General features: G+C 52.6%; 3 pseudogenes; all 3 read right to left on the bottom strand.

The window, feature by feature from the left end:
* Positions 1-1,710: 1,710 nt before the first annotated feature.
* LOC144674555 (U2 spliceosomal RNA) lies at positions 1,711-1,891 on the bottom strand (annotated as a pseudogene).
* A 3,352-nt stretch (positions 1,892-5,243) lies between these two features.
* Positions 5,244-5,424, bottom strand: LOC144674551 (U2 spliceosomal RNA; annotated as a pseudogene).
* Positions 5,425-13,592: 8,168 nt separating this feature from the next.
* Positions 13,593-13,736, bottom strand: LOC144674558 (U1 spliceosomal RNA; annotated as a pseudogene).
* Between the last annotated feature and the right edge of the window lie 256 nt (positions 13,737-13,992).

The following is a 13,992-nucleotide window of genomic DNA, read 5'->3' as shown; positions in this document are numbered from 1 at the left end:
ATGGACTCGGCAAAGGGTTCTATGCAACACACGAAAAGGACAGGCGAGAGAGGACAGCCCTGCCTGACTCCAGATTTAATCGGAAAGCTATCTGTTTCCCACCCAATGATTGACACTGCGCTACTGATGTTAGTGTAGAGCAGTTGGATCCAATTTCGAATTCCCTCCCCAAACCCCATTTTGGAGAGCACATCCCCCATGTAGGTGTGCGATATTCTGTCAAAGGCCTTCTCCTGATCCAAGCTGATGAGGCAGGTATCCACACCCCTGTCCTGTACATAGGCAATCGTATCCCTGAGCAGCGCCAGGCTGTCAGAGATCTTCCTGCCTGGCACAGAGCAGGTCTGGTCAGGGTGAATCACCAATTCCACAGCGGATTTGACCCGGTTGGCGATGACCTTGGACAGAATCTTATAGTCCGCATTCAACAGTGAAATGGGTCGCCAATTTCTAATTTCCTCCCTTTCCCCCTTGTGCTTGTAGATGAGGGTGATGATGCCTTTCCTCATGGATTCTGACATACTACCGGCCAGGAGCATACTCTCGTACACTCCTAGCAGGTCTGGCCCGATCAAGTCCCACAGAGCCCAATACAACTCCGCCGGCAAGCCATCGCTTCCGGAGGTTTTACTCTTCTCCAAGGACTCGAGGGCCTTAGTCAGTTCGTCAGGAGTTAGCGGTTTGTCCAGGCTCTCCCGCGTACTGTGGTCTAAGACCTCCGTGATAGAGGACAGGAAGGACTGGGAGGCCGTGCTGTCCGTGGGCTTCACGTCATACAGTCCGGCATAAAAGGATTTGCTGATCCTCAGAATGTCGGACCGTGATGACTTTACTGAGCCGTCTTCTTCCTTCAGGCTGCTGATCACAGAGCGCTCTCTGTGTACCTTTTGGAAGAAGAAACGTGAGCACGTCTCATCCTGCTCCACGGAGCGGACTCTGGAACGGAAGATGATCTTGGAGGCCTCCGAGGCAAAGTGCGAGGCTTGCTGGCCCTTCACCTCTTGGAGCTCCTCCTTGACATCGACCCCCATCGACTGCAGCCGCAGCAGATTCTGCATCTTTTTCTGGAGTCGGGACATTTCCCTCTGTTCCTTTCTAGCTTTCTGGGTGCCTTTGAGGATGAAAAACCTCTTGATGCTTCCCTTGATCGCTTCCCACCAGTGTGTCAGGGACTCAAAGAGGGGTTTCACGGTTCTCCAACCTTTGTAATCCCTCTTGAGCTCCTCAATGTTCTCTGGGGTCAGCAGTTGCACATTTAGCTTCCATGCCCCCCTGCCCACCCTCAGGTCTTCCTCCAAGTGGCAGTCCGCCAGTAGGAGGCAGTGGTCAGAGAAGAACACCGGCTTGACCTCGGTGGATCTGACTGTGAATGCACGGGACACAAACAGGAAGTCTATCCTGGAACGAATGGACCCGTCTGGCCGCGACCAGGTGTATCTACGCTGCGCTCCGTCTGCAGGGTTGCTGAAGACGTCGTGCAGCTTGGCATCCTTTACTGTTTCCATCAGGGATCTGCTGCCGGCCCTGCCGGCGAGTGTTGGGTGAGAGTGCGTGTTTTTTGTGTGTAGCTGCTGCGGGTGAGTGAGTGAGAGAGAGAGAGAGAGAGAGAGAGAAAGAAAGTTGGATTTTGGAACATGTACATGTTGAGAAGTAAAGAAAGCAGATGTTTGTAAGAAAACTATTTTTAGCATTGAAAATCCCCTGGAAAGGGGAGGGTGCACCGTTCCCAGAGATACTGCAATACCGGGTCGATGCGTGGAGTGGACGGAGCAAGCCCCTATTCCATCTCCCTGCTCCAAAAATCAATTTAATATATGGTCCCCAGATAAGGGACGTATCAGATATTAAACTGATAAGAACAGATTTTTTTTTTTTTTTTGTTAAAATAGACTTTATTCATAAAATATCTTCAATCACATTCCACACCATTTCAAAAACAACATTACAAGGGTACAATCCAGGTTAAACTTTTACAAAATGTATCAGCAGGTGCATCAGTACAAACAATATTACAATCATTTACAGCCTTTCATTTTGATCTGTACAGCCCGAGGGGCTCTAAACAGTTCCCAGTCTCTCGGTGCACTGTGGTAGAAAGGTCTTAGACAGCGACCCTTCCCCATTGCGCCTTTGCGGCAGCTGCCCCAAGCTTTAGTGCGTCCCTCAGCACGTAGTCCTGGACTTTGGATTGTGCCAGTCCGCAACAATCGGTCGGGGACAACTCTTTGTGCTGGAAGACCAACAAGTTTCGGGCAGACCAAAGCGCCTCTTTCACCGAGTTGATGATCCTCCAGCTGCAGTCGATGTTTGTCTCGGTGTGTGTCCCTGGGAACAGCCCGTAGAGCACAGAGTCCTGTGTCACAGAACTGCTCGGGATGAACCTCGACAGCAACCACTGCATCTCTCTCCAGACTTTCTTTGCAAAGGCACAATCCACAAGGAGGTGGACAACGGTCTCTTCCCCACCACAGCCACCTCGAGGGCAACGTGCAGAGGGGGTGAGCTTCCTGGCGTGTAGGAAGGATCTGACGGGGAGGGCCTTTCTCACCACCAGCCAAGCTACGTCTTGGTGCTTGTTGGAAAGTTCTGGCGATGAGGCATTCTGCCAAATGACTTTGACAGTCTGCTCGGGGAACCATCCCACAGGGTCCACCCTCTCCTTATCCCTCAGGGCCTCTAGGACGTTACGTGCTGACCACTGCCTGATGGACTTGTGGTCAAAGGTGTTTTTCTGCATCAATTTTTCCACCAGGGACAGGTGGTACGGCACGGTCCAACTACTTGGAGCGTTCCGCGGCAGCGTGGCCAGACCCATCCTTCGCAACACCGGGGACAGGTAGAACCTCAGCACGTAGTGACACTTGGTGTTTGCGTACTGAGGGTCTACGCACCGCTTGATGCAGCCGCACACAAAGGTGGCCATCAGTATGAGGGCGATGTTGGGCACCTTTTTTCCCCCTTTATCTAGAGGCTTGTACATCGCGTCCCTGCGGACACGATCCATTTTCGACCTCCAGATAAAGCGGAAGATGGCTCGAGTGATCGCCGTCGCGCAGGAGTTTGGAATGGGCCAGACCTGCGCCACGTACAGCAACAGCGAGAGTACCTCACACCTGATGACCAGGTTCTTACCCGCAATGGAGAGGGAGCGTCGCTCCCACATGCCCAGTTTCCTTTTCACCATAGCCACTCGCTCCTTCCAGTTTCTAACGCATGCCCCGGTCCCTCCGAACCATATCCCCAGCACCTTCAGGCCGTCAGCCCTGACAGTGAAGGGGACAAAGGATCGGTCAGCCCAGTTCCCAAAGAACATGGCCTCGCTCTTCCCACGATTTACCTTGGCTCCCGAGGCCAGTTCGAACTGGTCGCAGATGTGCATCAGTCTGCGCACCGACAGCGGATCCGAGCAGAAGACGGCGACGTCGTCCATGTACAGGGAGGCTTTTACCTGAGTGCCTCCACTGCCTGGGATCGTCACTCCTCTTATGCCCGGATCCTTCCTGATGGACTCGGCAAAGGGTTCTATGCAACACACGAAAAGGACAGGCGAGAGAGGACAGCCCTGCCTGACTCCAGATTTAATCGGAAAGCTATCTGTTTCCCACCCGTTGATTGAGACTGCGCTACTGCTGTTAGTGTAGAGCAGTTGGATCCAATTTCGAATTCCCTCCCCAAAGCCCATTTTGGAGAGCACATCCCTCATGTAGGTGTGCGATATTCTGTCAAAGGCCTTCTCCTGATCCAAGCTGATGAGGCAGGTATCCACCCCCCTGTCCTGTACATAGGCAATCGTATCCCTGAGCAGCGCCAGGCTGTCAGAGATCTTCCTGCCTGGCACAGAGCAGGTCTGGTCAGGGTGAATCACCAATTCCAGAGCGGATTTGACCCGGTTGGCGATGACCTTGGACAGAATCTTATAGTCCACATTCAACAGTGAAATGGGTCGCCAATTTCTAATTTCCTCCCTTTCCCCCTTGTGCTTGTAGATGAGGGTGATGATGCCTTTCCTCATGGATTCTGACATACTACCGGCCAGGAGCGTACTCTCGTACACTCCTAGCAGGTCTGGGCCGATCAAGTCCCACAGAGCCGAATACAACTCCGTCGGCAAGCCGTCGCTTCCGGGGGTTTTACTCTTCTCGAAGGACTCGAGGGCCTTAGTCAGTTCGTCAGGAGTTAGCGGTTTGTCCAGGCTCTCCCGCGTACTGTGGTCTAAGACCTCCGTGATAGAGGACAGGAAGGACTGGGAGGCCGTGCTGTCCGTGGGCTTCACGTCATACAATCCGGCATAAAGGGATTTGCTGATCCTCACAATGTCGGACTGTGATGACTTTACTGAGCCGTCTTCTTCCTTCAGGCTGCTGATCACAGAGCGCTCTCTGTGTACCTTTTGGAAGAAGAAACGTGAGCACGTCTCATCCTGCTCCACGGAGCGGACTCTGGAACGGAAGATGATCTTGGAGGCCTCCGAGGCAAAGTGCGAGGCTTGCTGGCCCTTCACCTCTTGGAGCTCCTCCTTGACATCGACCCCCATCGACTGCAGCCGCAGCAGATTCTGCATCTTTTTCTGGAGTCGGGACATTTCCCTCTGTTCCTTTCTAGCTTTCTGGGTGCCTTTGCGGATGAAAAACCTCTTGATGCTTCCCTTGATCACTTCCCACCAGTGTGTCAGGGACTCAAAGAGGGGTTTCACGGTTCTCCAACCTTTGTAATCCCTCTTGAGCTCCTCAATGTTCTCTGGGGTCAGCAGTTGCACATTTAGCTTCCATGCCCCCCTGCCCACCCTCAGGTCCTTCTCCAAGTGGCAGTCCGCCAGTAGGAGGCAGTGGTCAGAGAAGAACACCGGCTTGACCTCGGTGGATCTGACTGTGAATGCACGGGACACAAACAGGAAGTCTATCCTGGAACGAATGGACCCGTCTGGCCGCGACCAGGTGTATCTACGCTGCGCTCGGTCTGCAGGGTTGCTGAAGACGTCGTGCAGCTTGGCATCCTTAACTGTTTCCATCAGGGATCTGGACGTAGCGTCCAATCTGCTGCCGGCCCTGCCGGCGAGTGTTGGGTGAGAGTGCGTGTTTTTTGTGTGTAGCTGCTGCGGGTGAGTGAGTGAGTGAGAGAGAGAGAGAGAGAGAGAGAGAGAGAAAGAAAGAAAGTTGGATTTTGGAACATGTACATGTTGAGAAGTAAAGAAAGCAGATGTTTGTAAGAAAACTATTTTTAGCATTGAAAATCCCCTGGAAAGGGGAGGGTGCACCGTTCCCAGAGATACTGCAATACCGGGTCGATGCGTGGAGTGGACGGAGCAAGCCCCTATTCCATCTCCCTGCTCCAAAAATCAATTTAATATATGGTCCCCAGATAAGGGACGTATCAGATATTAAACTGATAAGAACAGATTTTTTTTTTTTTTTTTTGTAAAAATATACTTTATTCATAATAAATCTTCAATCACATTCAAAACCATTTCAAAAATAACATTACAAGGGTACAATCCAGGTTAAACTTTTACAAAATGTATCACCAGGTGCATCAGTACAAACAATATTACAATCATTTACAGCCTTTCATTTTGATCTGTACAGCCCGAGGGGCTCTAAACAGTTCCCAGTCTCTCGGTGCGCTGTGGTAGAAAGGTCTTAGACAGCGACCCTTCCCCATTGCGCCTTTGCGGCAGCTGCCCCAAGCTTTAGTGCGTCCCTCAGCACGTAGTCCTGGACTTTGGATTGTGCCAGTCCGCAACAATCGGTCGGGGACAACTCTTTGTGCTGGAAGACCAACAAGTTTCGGGCAGACCAAAGCGCCTCTTTCACCGAGTTGATGATCCTCCAGCTGCAGTCGATGTTTGTCTCGGTGTGTGTCCCTGGGAACAGCCCATAGAGCACAGAGTCCTGTGTCACAGAACTGCTCGGGATGAACCTCGACAGCAACCACTGCATTTCTCTCCAGACTTTCTTTGCAAAGGCACAATCCACAAGGAGGTGGACAACGGTCTCTTCCCCACCACAGCCACCTCGAGGGCAACGTGCAGAGGGGGTGAGCTTCCTGGCGTGTAGGAAGGATCTGACGGGGAGGGCCTTTCTCACCACCAGCCAAGCTACGTCTTGGTGCTTGTTGGAAAGTTCTGGCGATGAGGCATTCTGCCAAATGACTTTGACAGTCTGCTCGGGGAACCATCCCACAGGGTCCACCCTCTCCTTATCCCTCAGGGCCTCTAGGACGTTACGTGCTGACCACTGCCTGATGGACTTGTGGTCAAAGGTGTTTTTCTGCATAAATTTTTCCACCAGGGACAGGTGGTACGGCACGGTCCAACTACTTGGGGCGTTCCGCGGCAGCGTGGCCAGACCAATCCTTCGCAACACCGGGGACAGGTAGAACCTCAGCACGTAGTGACACTTGGTGTTTGCGTACTGAGGGTCTACGCACCGCTTGATGCAGCCGCACACAAAGGTGGCCATCAGTATGAGGGCGATGTTGGGCACCTTTTTTCCCCCTTTATCTAGAGGCTTGTACATCGCGTCCCTGCGGACACGATCCATTTTCGACCTCCAGATAAAGCGGAAGATGGCTCGAGTTATCGCCGTCGCGCAGGAGTCTGGAATGGGCCAGACCTGCGCCACGTACAGCAACAGCGAGAGTACCTCACACCTGATGACCAGGTTCTTACCCGCAATGGAGAGGGAGCGTCGATCCCACATGCCCAGTTTCCTCTTCACCATAGCCACTCGCTCCTTCCAGTTTCTAACGCATGCCCCGGTCCCTCCGAACCATATCCCCAGCACCTTCAGGCCGTCAGCCCTGACAGTGAAGGGGACAAAGGATCGGTCAGCCCAGTTCCCAAAGAACATGGCCTCTCTCTTCCCACGATTTACCTTGGCTCCCGAGGCCAGTTCGAACTGGTCGCAGATGTGCATCAGTCTGCGCACCGACAGCGGATCCGAGCAGAAGACGGCGACGTCGTCCATGTACAGGGAGGCTTTTACCTGAGTGCCTCCACTGCCTGGGATCGTCACTCCTCTTATGCCCGGATCCTTCCTGATGGACTCGGCAAAGGGTTCTATGCAACACACGAAAAGGACAGGCGAGAGAGGACAGCCCTGCCTGACTCCAGATTTAATCGGAAAGCTATCTGTTTCCCACCCGTTGATTGAGACTGCGCTACTGATGTTAGTGTAGAGCAGTTGGATCCAATTTCGAATTCCCTCCCCAAACCCCATTTTGGAGAGCACATCCACCATGTAGGTGTGCGATATTCTGTCAAAGGCCTTCTCCTGATCCCAGCTGATGAGGCAGGTATCCACACCCCTGTCCTGTACATAGGCAATCGTATCCCTGAGCAGCGCCAGGCTGTCAGAGATCTTCCTGCCTGGCACAGAGCAGGTCTGGTCAGGGTGAATCACCAATTCCACAGCGGATTTGACCCGGTTGGCGATGACCTTGGACAGAATCTTATAGTCCACATTCAACAGTGAAATGGGTCGCCAATTTCTAATTTCCTCCCTTCCCCCCTTGTGCTTGTAGATGAGGGTGATGATGCCTTTCCTCATGGATTCTGACATACTACCGGCCAGGAGCATACTCTCGTACACTCCTAGCAGGTCTGGGCCGATCAAGTCCCACAGAGCCGAATACAACTCCGCCGGCAAGCCGTCGCTTCCGGGAGTTTTACTCTTCTCCAAGGACTCGAGGGCCTTAGTCAGTTCATCAGGAGTTAGCGGTTTGTCCAGGCTCTCCCGCGTACTGTCGTCTAAGACCTCCGTGGTAGAGGACAGGAAGGACTGGGAGGCCGTGCTGTCCGTGGGCTTCACGTCATACAGTCCGGCATAAAAGGATTTGCTGATCCTCAGAATGTCGGACCGTGATGACTTTACTGAGCCGTCTTCTTCCTTCAGGCTGCTGATCACAGAGCGCTCTCTGTGTACCTTTTGGAAGAAGAAACGTGAGCACGTCTCATCCTGCTCCACGGAGCGGACTCTGGAACGGAAGATGATCTTGGAGGCCTCCGAGGCAAAGAGCGAGGCTTGCTGGCCCTTCACCTCTTGGAGCTCCTCCTTGACATCGACCCCCATCGACTGCAGCCGCAGCAGATTCTGCATCTTTTTCTGGAGTCGGGACATTTCCCTCTGTTCCTTTCTAGCTTTCTGGGTGTCTTTGAGGATGAAAAACCTCTTGATGCTTCCCTTGATCACTTCCCACCAGTGTGTCAGGGACTCAAAGAGGGGTTTCACGGTTCTCCAACCTTTGTAATCCCTCTTGAGTTCCTTAATGTTCTCTGGGGTCAGCAGTTGCACGTGTAGCTTCCATGCCCCACTGCCCACCCTCAGGTCTTCCTCTAAGTGGCACTCAGCCAGTAGGAGGCAGTGGTCAGAGAAGAACACTGGCTTAACGTTGGTGGATCTGACTGCGAGTGCTCGGGACACAAACAGGAAGTCTATCCTGGAACGGATGGACCCCTCTGGCCGCGACCAGGTGTATCTACGCTGCGCTCCGTCTGCAGGGTTGCTGAAGATGTCGTGCAGCTTGGCATCCTTTACTGTTTCCATCAGGGATCTGGACGTAGCGTCCAATGTGCTGTTGGCCCTGCCGGACGTCCAGCCGCATCGATGATGCAGTTGAAGTCACCGCCCAGAATGACCGGCCTGGAGGTCGCCAGCAGCAATGGGAGCTGCTGAAAAACCGCCAGCCGCTTGCCCTTTTGTGCCGGGGGGTACATGTTAATTAACCGGAGTGGAGCATTCTTGTACATTGCGTCTGCTACCAGGAGGCGCCCGCCCACCACCTCCTTAACCTCGGAGACGGCGAAGTTGCCTCCCTGCAGCAGAATACCCAGGCCGGAGGAACGAGAGTCGTTTCCTCCCGACCAGATCGATGGCCCGTGGGACCACCATCGTGACCGTTGCCTGTAGGAGCTGAGGTGCGGTATCGCACACTCCTGCAGAAACAACAGGTCAGCTTTGACCTTGGCAAGGTAGTCCAAGGTCGCAGCACATCGTGTAGTAGATTTAATGCTACGCACATTTATGGATACAATCTTTACACCCATTTTAAAGCATTTAGTCTCTTACCAAACCTGTTGTCTCTGAGAGTCCGAGACCTTTGGTCTGCTCCTGCATACCCATGGTGTTCACAAATTGCCTCACTTTGGATGGGCTGAGGAAACTGTCCTGAACCTCCCCATTGGAGATGTTCTGCTCAGGTGGCATCTGGGGATTCGTGTAGAGGACGGGATTTGAAATGTCCTCTGTTGGAGAAGCTTCTCCAATCCTCTCCCCCTCTTTGGCGTCGCTGCTCCCGGCTTCCCGGAGCTGGGGTGCGCTGAGCGCTTCACTGCTCCCAGATTGCTGGGGCTGGGGTGAGCTGGCCTCTTCGGGTTGTAGGCAAAGTCGGGGTGCGCTGGTCTCCTCATTGTCTCCAATGTTCTGGAGCTCGGGTGTCTCGTCTTCCAAATCCCTAGAGCTTTTGCGCTTCTTCTGTAGGTGCCGCCCCGGCACATCTTCGTCCGAAGAGCAGCTGCCCTTTTCATCCGTGTCGGATGGGAGACGCCTCTTGCCTCTTGTCTGGGAAGTGGCTTGGTCCCTTCTTAGCCCCTTCTTCCTTTTGGCTCTCTTCACCAGCTGCCACTCCCCCTACTGATTTTCCGCTGCTGCCTCCTCCTCCATTGATTCGCTCTCCTGAGGAGTGGGAGGTTCAGGGGCAGTGCTGTTGATTGGCTATCTGCTGCCTCAATCTTTTCCTCCACCTTGTCTCTCTCTGTGTCCTCCTTTGTCCCGTTGTTCTCACTGGGGGCCATGTTGCTTGGAGTGTTGCAAGTGTCTTTGGTAGTAGTGACACGAAGCATTTCTTCTGCTTCCCCCTCATTGGCTTTGGCTGCCCGTGCATAAGTGAGACAGCGTTTGGGGCAGGTCCTGTAGAGTTGACCTGCCTCGCCACACAGGTTACAGTACTTAGTCTGTTTGCAGTCCTTTGTCCGGTGCCCTTCCTGTTTGCAGTTCTTGCAGAGGGCGGCGCTGCAGTTGGCCGCCACGTGACCAGACTTGCCGCATGAGCGACAAAGTTTGGGTTGCCCAGCGTAGACAAGGAAGCCACGGCTTGGAAGATGGCTCCCTTACCGTCGGTCTTGACCGTGACCTTAACCTGGCGTTTGCATGTCCAAATCCCGAAGGCGTCTCTAACCTCGGTGCAGCTCCCAACCTTGTCGACGTACCTGGCGAGGAAGGTGAGCACGTCGGCGACAGGGACGTAGGGGTTGTAGAGATGCACCGTCACCACACGGTCCCGTTGCAACGGCAGAGCAAAAAGCGGCTCCACCGTCAGGATCTTCATCTCCGGCTGGTCTCTCTTCTCCTCGAACACCTTCAGGAACTTGACGCAAGCTGCCCCTCGCTTGAAAGTCACGTCGAAATATCCAGCGCTGGGGAAGTCTCGCAGGGAGTAGATCTCCTCCGCTTCAAATCCACACGCCTTCAACAGGATCCGCTTGATGATGAAGGCCCGATCCATGGGTGCTCCTCCTTCGCTGTCCTTCACCGTCACCCGAACGGTGTTACGTACCGCATCATATGGGGCTCGGCTGGTTATAACCATCGCTTAACGACCTTGTCCTGGGAGAACGGCTTTTTTTGGAAAAATTTACTTTATTCGTAAAATATCTGGAAGAACATTCCAAACCATTTCAAAATCACCATCAGAAAAGTACAATCAGATTCAACTTTTACACATGGATCACAAGGTGCATCGATACAATCAATGAATATTACAATCATTTGCAGACATACATTTTGCGCTGTACAGCCCGAGGGGCTCTAAACAGTTCCCAGTCTCTCGCTGCACTGTGGCAGAAAGGTCTTAGACAGCGACCCTTCTCCATTGCGCCTTTGCGGCGGCTGCCCCAAGCTTTAGTGCGTCTCTCATCACGTAGTCCTGGACTTTGGAATGTGCCAGTCTGCAACACTCGGTCGGGGACAACTCTTTGCACTGGAAGACCAACCAGTTTCGGGCAGGCCAAAGAGCGTCTTTCACCGAGTTGATGATCCTCCAGCTGCAATTGATGTTTGTCTCGGTGTGTGTCCCTGGGAACAGCCCGTAGAGCACAGAGTCCTGTGTCACAGAACTGCTCGGGATGAACCTCGACAGCAACCACTGCATCTCTCTCCAGACTTTCTTTGCAAAGGCACAATCTACAAGGAGGTGAACAACGGTCTCGTCCCTACCACAGCCACCTCGAGGGCAACGTGCCGAGGGGGTGAGACTCCTGGCGTGTAGGAAGGATCTGACGGGGAGGGCCTTTCTCACCACCAGCCAAGCTACGTTTTGGTGCTTGTTGGAAAGTTCTGGCGATGAGGCATTCTGCCAAATGGCTTTGACAGTCTGCTGGGGGAACCATCCCACAGGATCCACCCTCTCCTTTTCCCGCAGGGCCTCTAAGACGTTACGTGCCGACCACTGCCTGGTGGACTTGTGGTCAGAGGTGTTTCTCTGCATAAATTTTTCCACCAGGGACAGGTGGTACGGCACGGTCCAACTACTTGGAGCGTTCCGCGGCAGCGTGGCCAGACCCATCCTTCGCAACACCGGGGACAGGTAGAACCTCAGCACGTAGTGACACTTGGTGTTTGCGTACTGAGGGTCTACGCACCGCTTGATGCAGCCGCACACAAAGGTGGCCATCAGTGTGAGGGCGATGTTGGGCATGTTTTTCCCCCCTTTATCTAGAGGCTTGTACATCGCGTCCCTGCGGACACGATCCACTTTCGACCTCCAGATAAAGCGGAAGATGGCTCGAGTGATCGCCATCGCGCAGGAGTCTGGAATGGGCCAGACGTGCGCCACGTACAGCAACAGCGAGAGTGCCTCACACCTGATGACCAGGTTCTTACCCGCAATGGAGAGGGAGCATCGCTCCCACATGCCCACTTTTCTTTCCACCATAGACACTCGCTCCTTCCAGTTTCTAACACATGTCCCGGTCCCTCCGAACCCTATCCCCAGCACCTTCAGGCCATCAGCCCTGACGGTGAAGGGGACAAAGGATCGGTCAGCCCAGTTCCCGAAGAACATGGCCTTGTCTGAACATATCAACGGACAGGCCTCCTGGGGAGCAGATTGAAAGACCTCCCAACATGCCAGGGGTGGAGTCTGCAAACTGCTCGTTCAGGGTATACCTGTCTAGGAACCCAATCCGAAGACCGCCTCCAGAGTGCGGAGCTAGTCCCCACTCTGGCTTAATGTGTGTGTGTTCCCTCTGTCTCAATCTGCTTTATAACTTTTTGACTTGTTTGTATTTGAATGTTGCTGAGTTGCAACTGAGAGTGAATCATTGGCTCTTGTGCTATTTTGTTTGAAAATGATCTTTGCTTTCTGTTTTAATGAAATTAATTTTCTCCCCCACCCCTCAAGGAATTTTTATTTTGAAACTTGCAATCTGAAGATCCAGATCGGGACAAGGACTCTTCCTCTTCAGGAGCTTCCTCCAGAGGGGACGGACTGAGACCTTCTCCAAGGCTGCGCCCCATGGGCCCACGTGAGTTTGTGTCGGTTTCTTACCCTGAGATTTCATTTCCTCTCCGGGACCCTGGTTTTCGGTGGCTCCGGTTAACCAGTTCCTGTTGGACTGCAGGCCTGGAGTTTCAAAAAGATAATCCTGGGGTTAAAGTAGCCCGGCCTTGCAATCTAAAACTTACATGTTAGCCTCTGGTGCGTGAGGAACAGGAGCCCCACAAGAGGAAATGAAAAGTCCTAATGTGAAGCTGCCTAAAATCTTGTTATAATTCAGGGATAATGCGTGTATTTTGGGCTGTGCGATCATTCTGACGGTTAAACGGGATTGCCGGTGGTCATTTTACTGAGGGTTTAGATTTCTATCTGCCTTTCTCCAGTTTTCTTTCTGTTTATTTCTTCGCTTTGCGCTATTTAAGTCTTCAAGGAATAATCACAGGTGAATTGATGGACCCACAGCAGGGGAAGTGAGCTGCAGAAGGGGCAGGGAAAGACTTTACACATGGGGAGAGGGGGCAGGAGTTTCAGAAGGTAGGAGTGACAGAGGGGGCTGATCAAGGGGGAGGGAGGCTGCTGTTCGTTTCGGAGGGGGGTAATTAGAATGAACATGGGGACAGGGTGCTTGTTCATGTTTGAAGTAGTGAGGGGTCGCTGCTACATGTTTTAAATGGTGAATGCATATGAGTTAATAGCTGACTGATATGAGTTTGTATTTACACAAAAGTCCAGAGAGGTAGGGGGTGGAGGGCGGTGCTGGGAGTCGGGGGACTGTTGTGATGGTGGGTTGGGTGTTACATGGGGGTTTGAGAGAGATTTTTGAGTGGGCAAATGCGGGGTTAAAAATGGCGCGAGTAATTTGGTGGCGACAAAACAAATGGTCGGGCGAAAATGACGTGGAGATGGAATAATTGCCGGCTGATAATGACAGGGAGGAAAAGGAAGGGGGTTGGATAATATTTGCGAGGCGGAAAGAAAAAATGAATAACCAACCTGTATGGTATAGATTTTGAAGAGCACACACCGGGGGTTTTTATATGAAAGGAAGTAGAAGACAAAATGAAAGATATGATGTGAAGTCTATTTTTTGAATCGTGAATCAGGGGAGAGCGCGAACGCAGTCCCCCACTACCACAAATTTTGCAGTCGAGTATCCCGCATTTGGGGACATCGCAGGCGTCAGCACACCCGAAGTGCAATGGGCTAGCCTCGTCCTGGGAGAACCTTTTTTTTTGCAAAAATATACTTTATTCATAAAATTTCTTCAATCACATTCCAAACCATTTCAAAAACACCATTACAAGGGTACAATCCAGGTTAAACTTTTACAAAATGTATCACCAGGTGCATCAGTACAAACAATATTACAATCATTTACAGCCTTTCATTTTGAGCTGTACAGCCCGAGGGGCTCTAAACAGTTCCCAGTCTCTCGGTGCGCTGTGGCAGAAAGGTCTTAGACAGCGACCCTTCCCCATTGCGCCTTTGCGGCAGCTGCCT

The sequence above is a fragment of the Cetorhinus maximus genome, unplaced genomic scaffold, assembly GCF_964194155.1.
Source record: "Cetorhinus maximus unplaced genomic scaffold, sCetMax3.hap1.1 HAP1_SCAFFOLD_698, whole genome shotgun sequence".
Lineage (NCBI taxonomy): Eukaryota > Metazoa > Chordata > Chondrichthyes > Lamniformes > Cetorhinidae > Cetorhinus > Cetorhinus maximus.
This window is presented reverse-complemented; position numbering and strand designations above follow the sequence as displayed.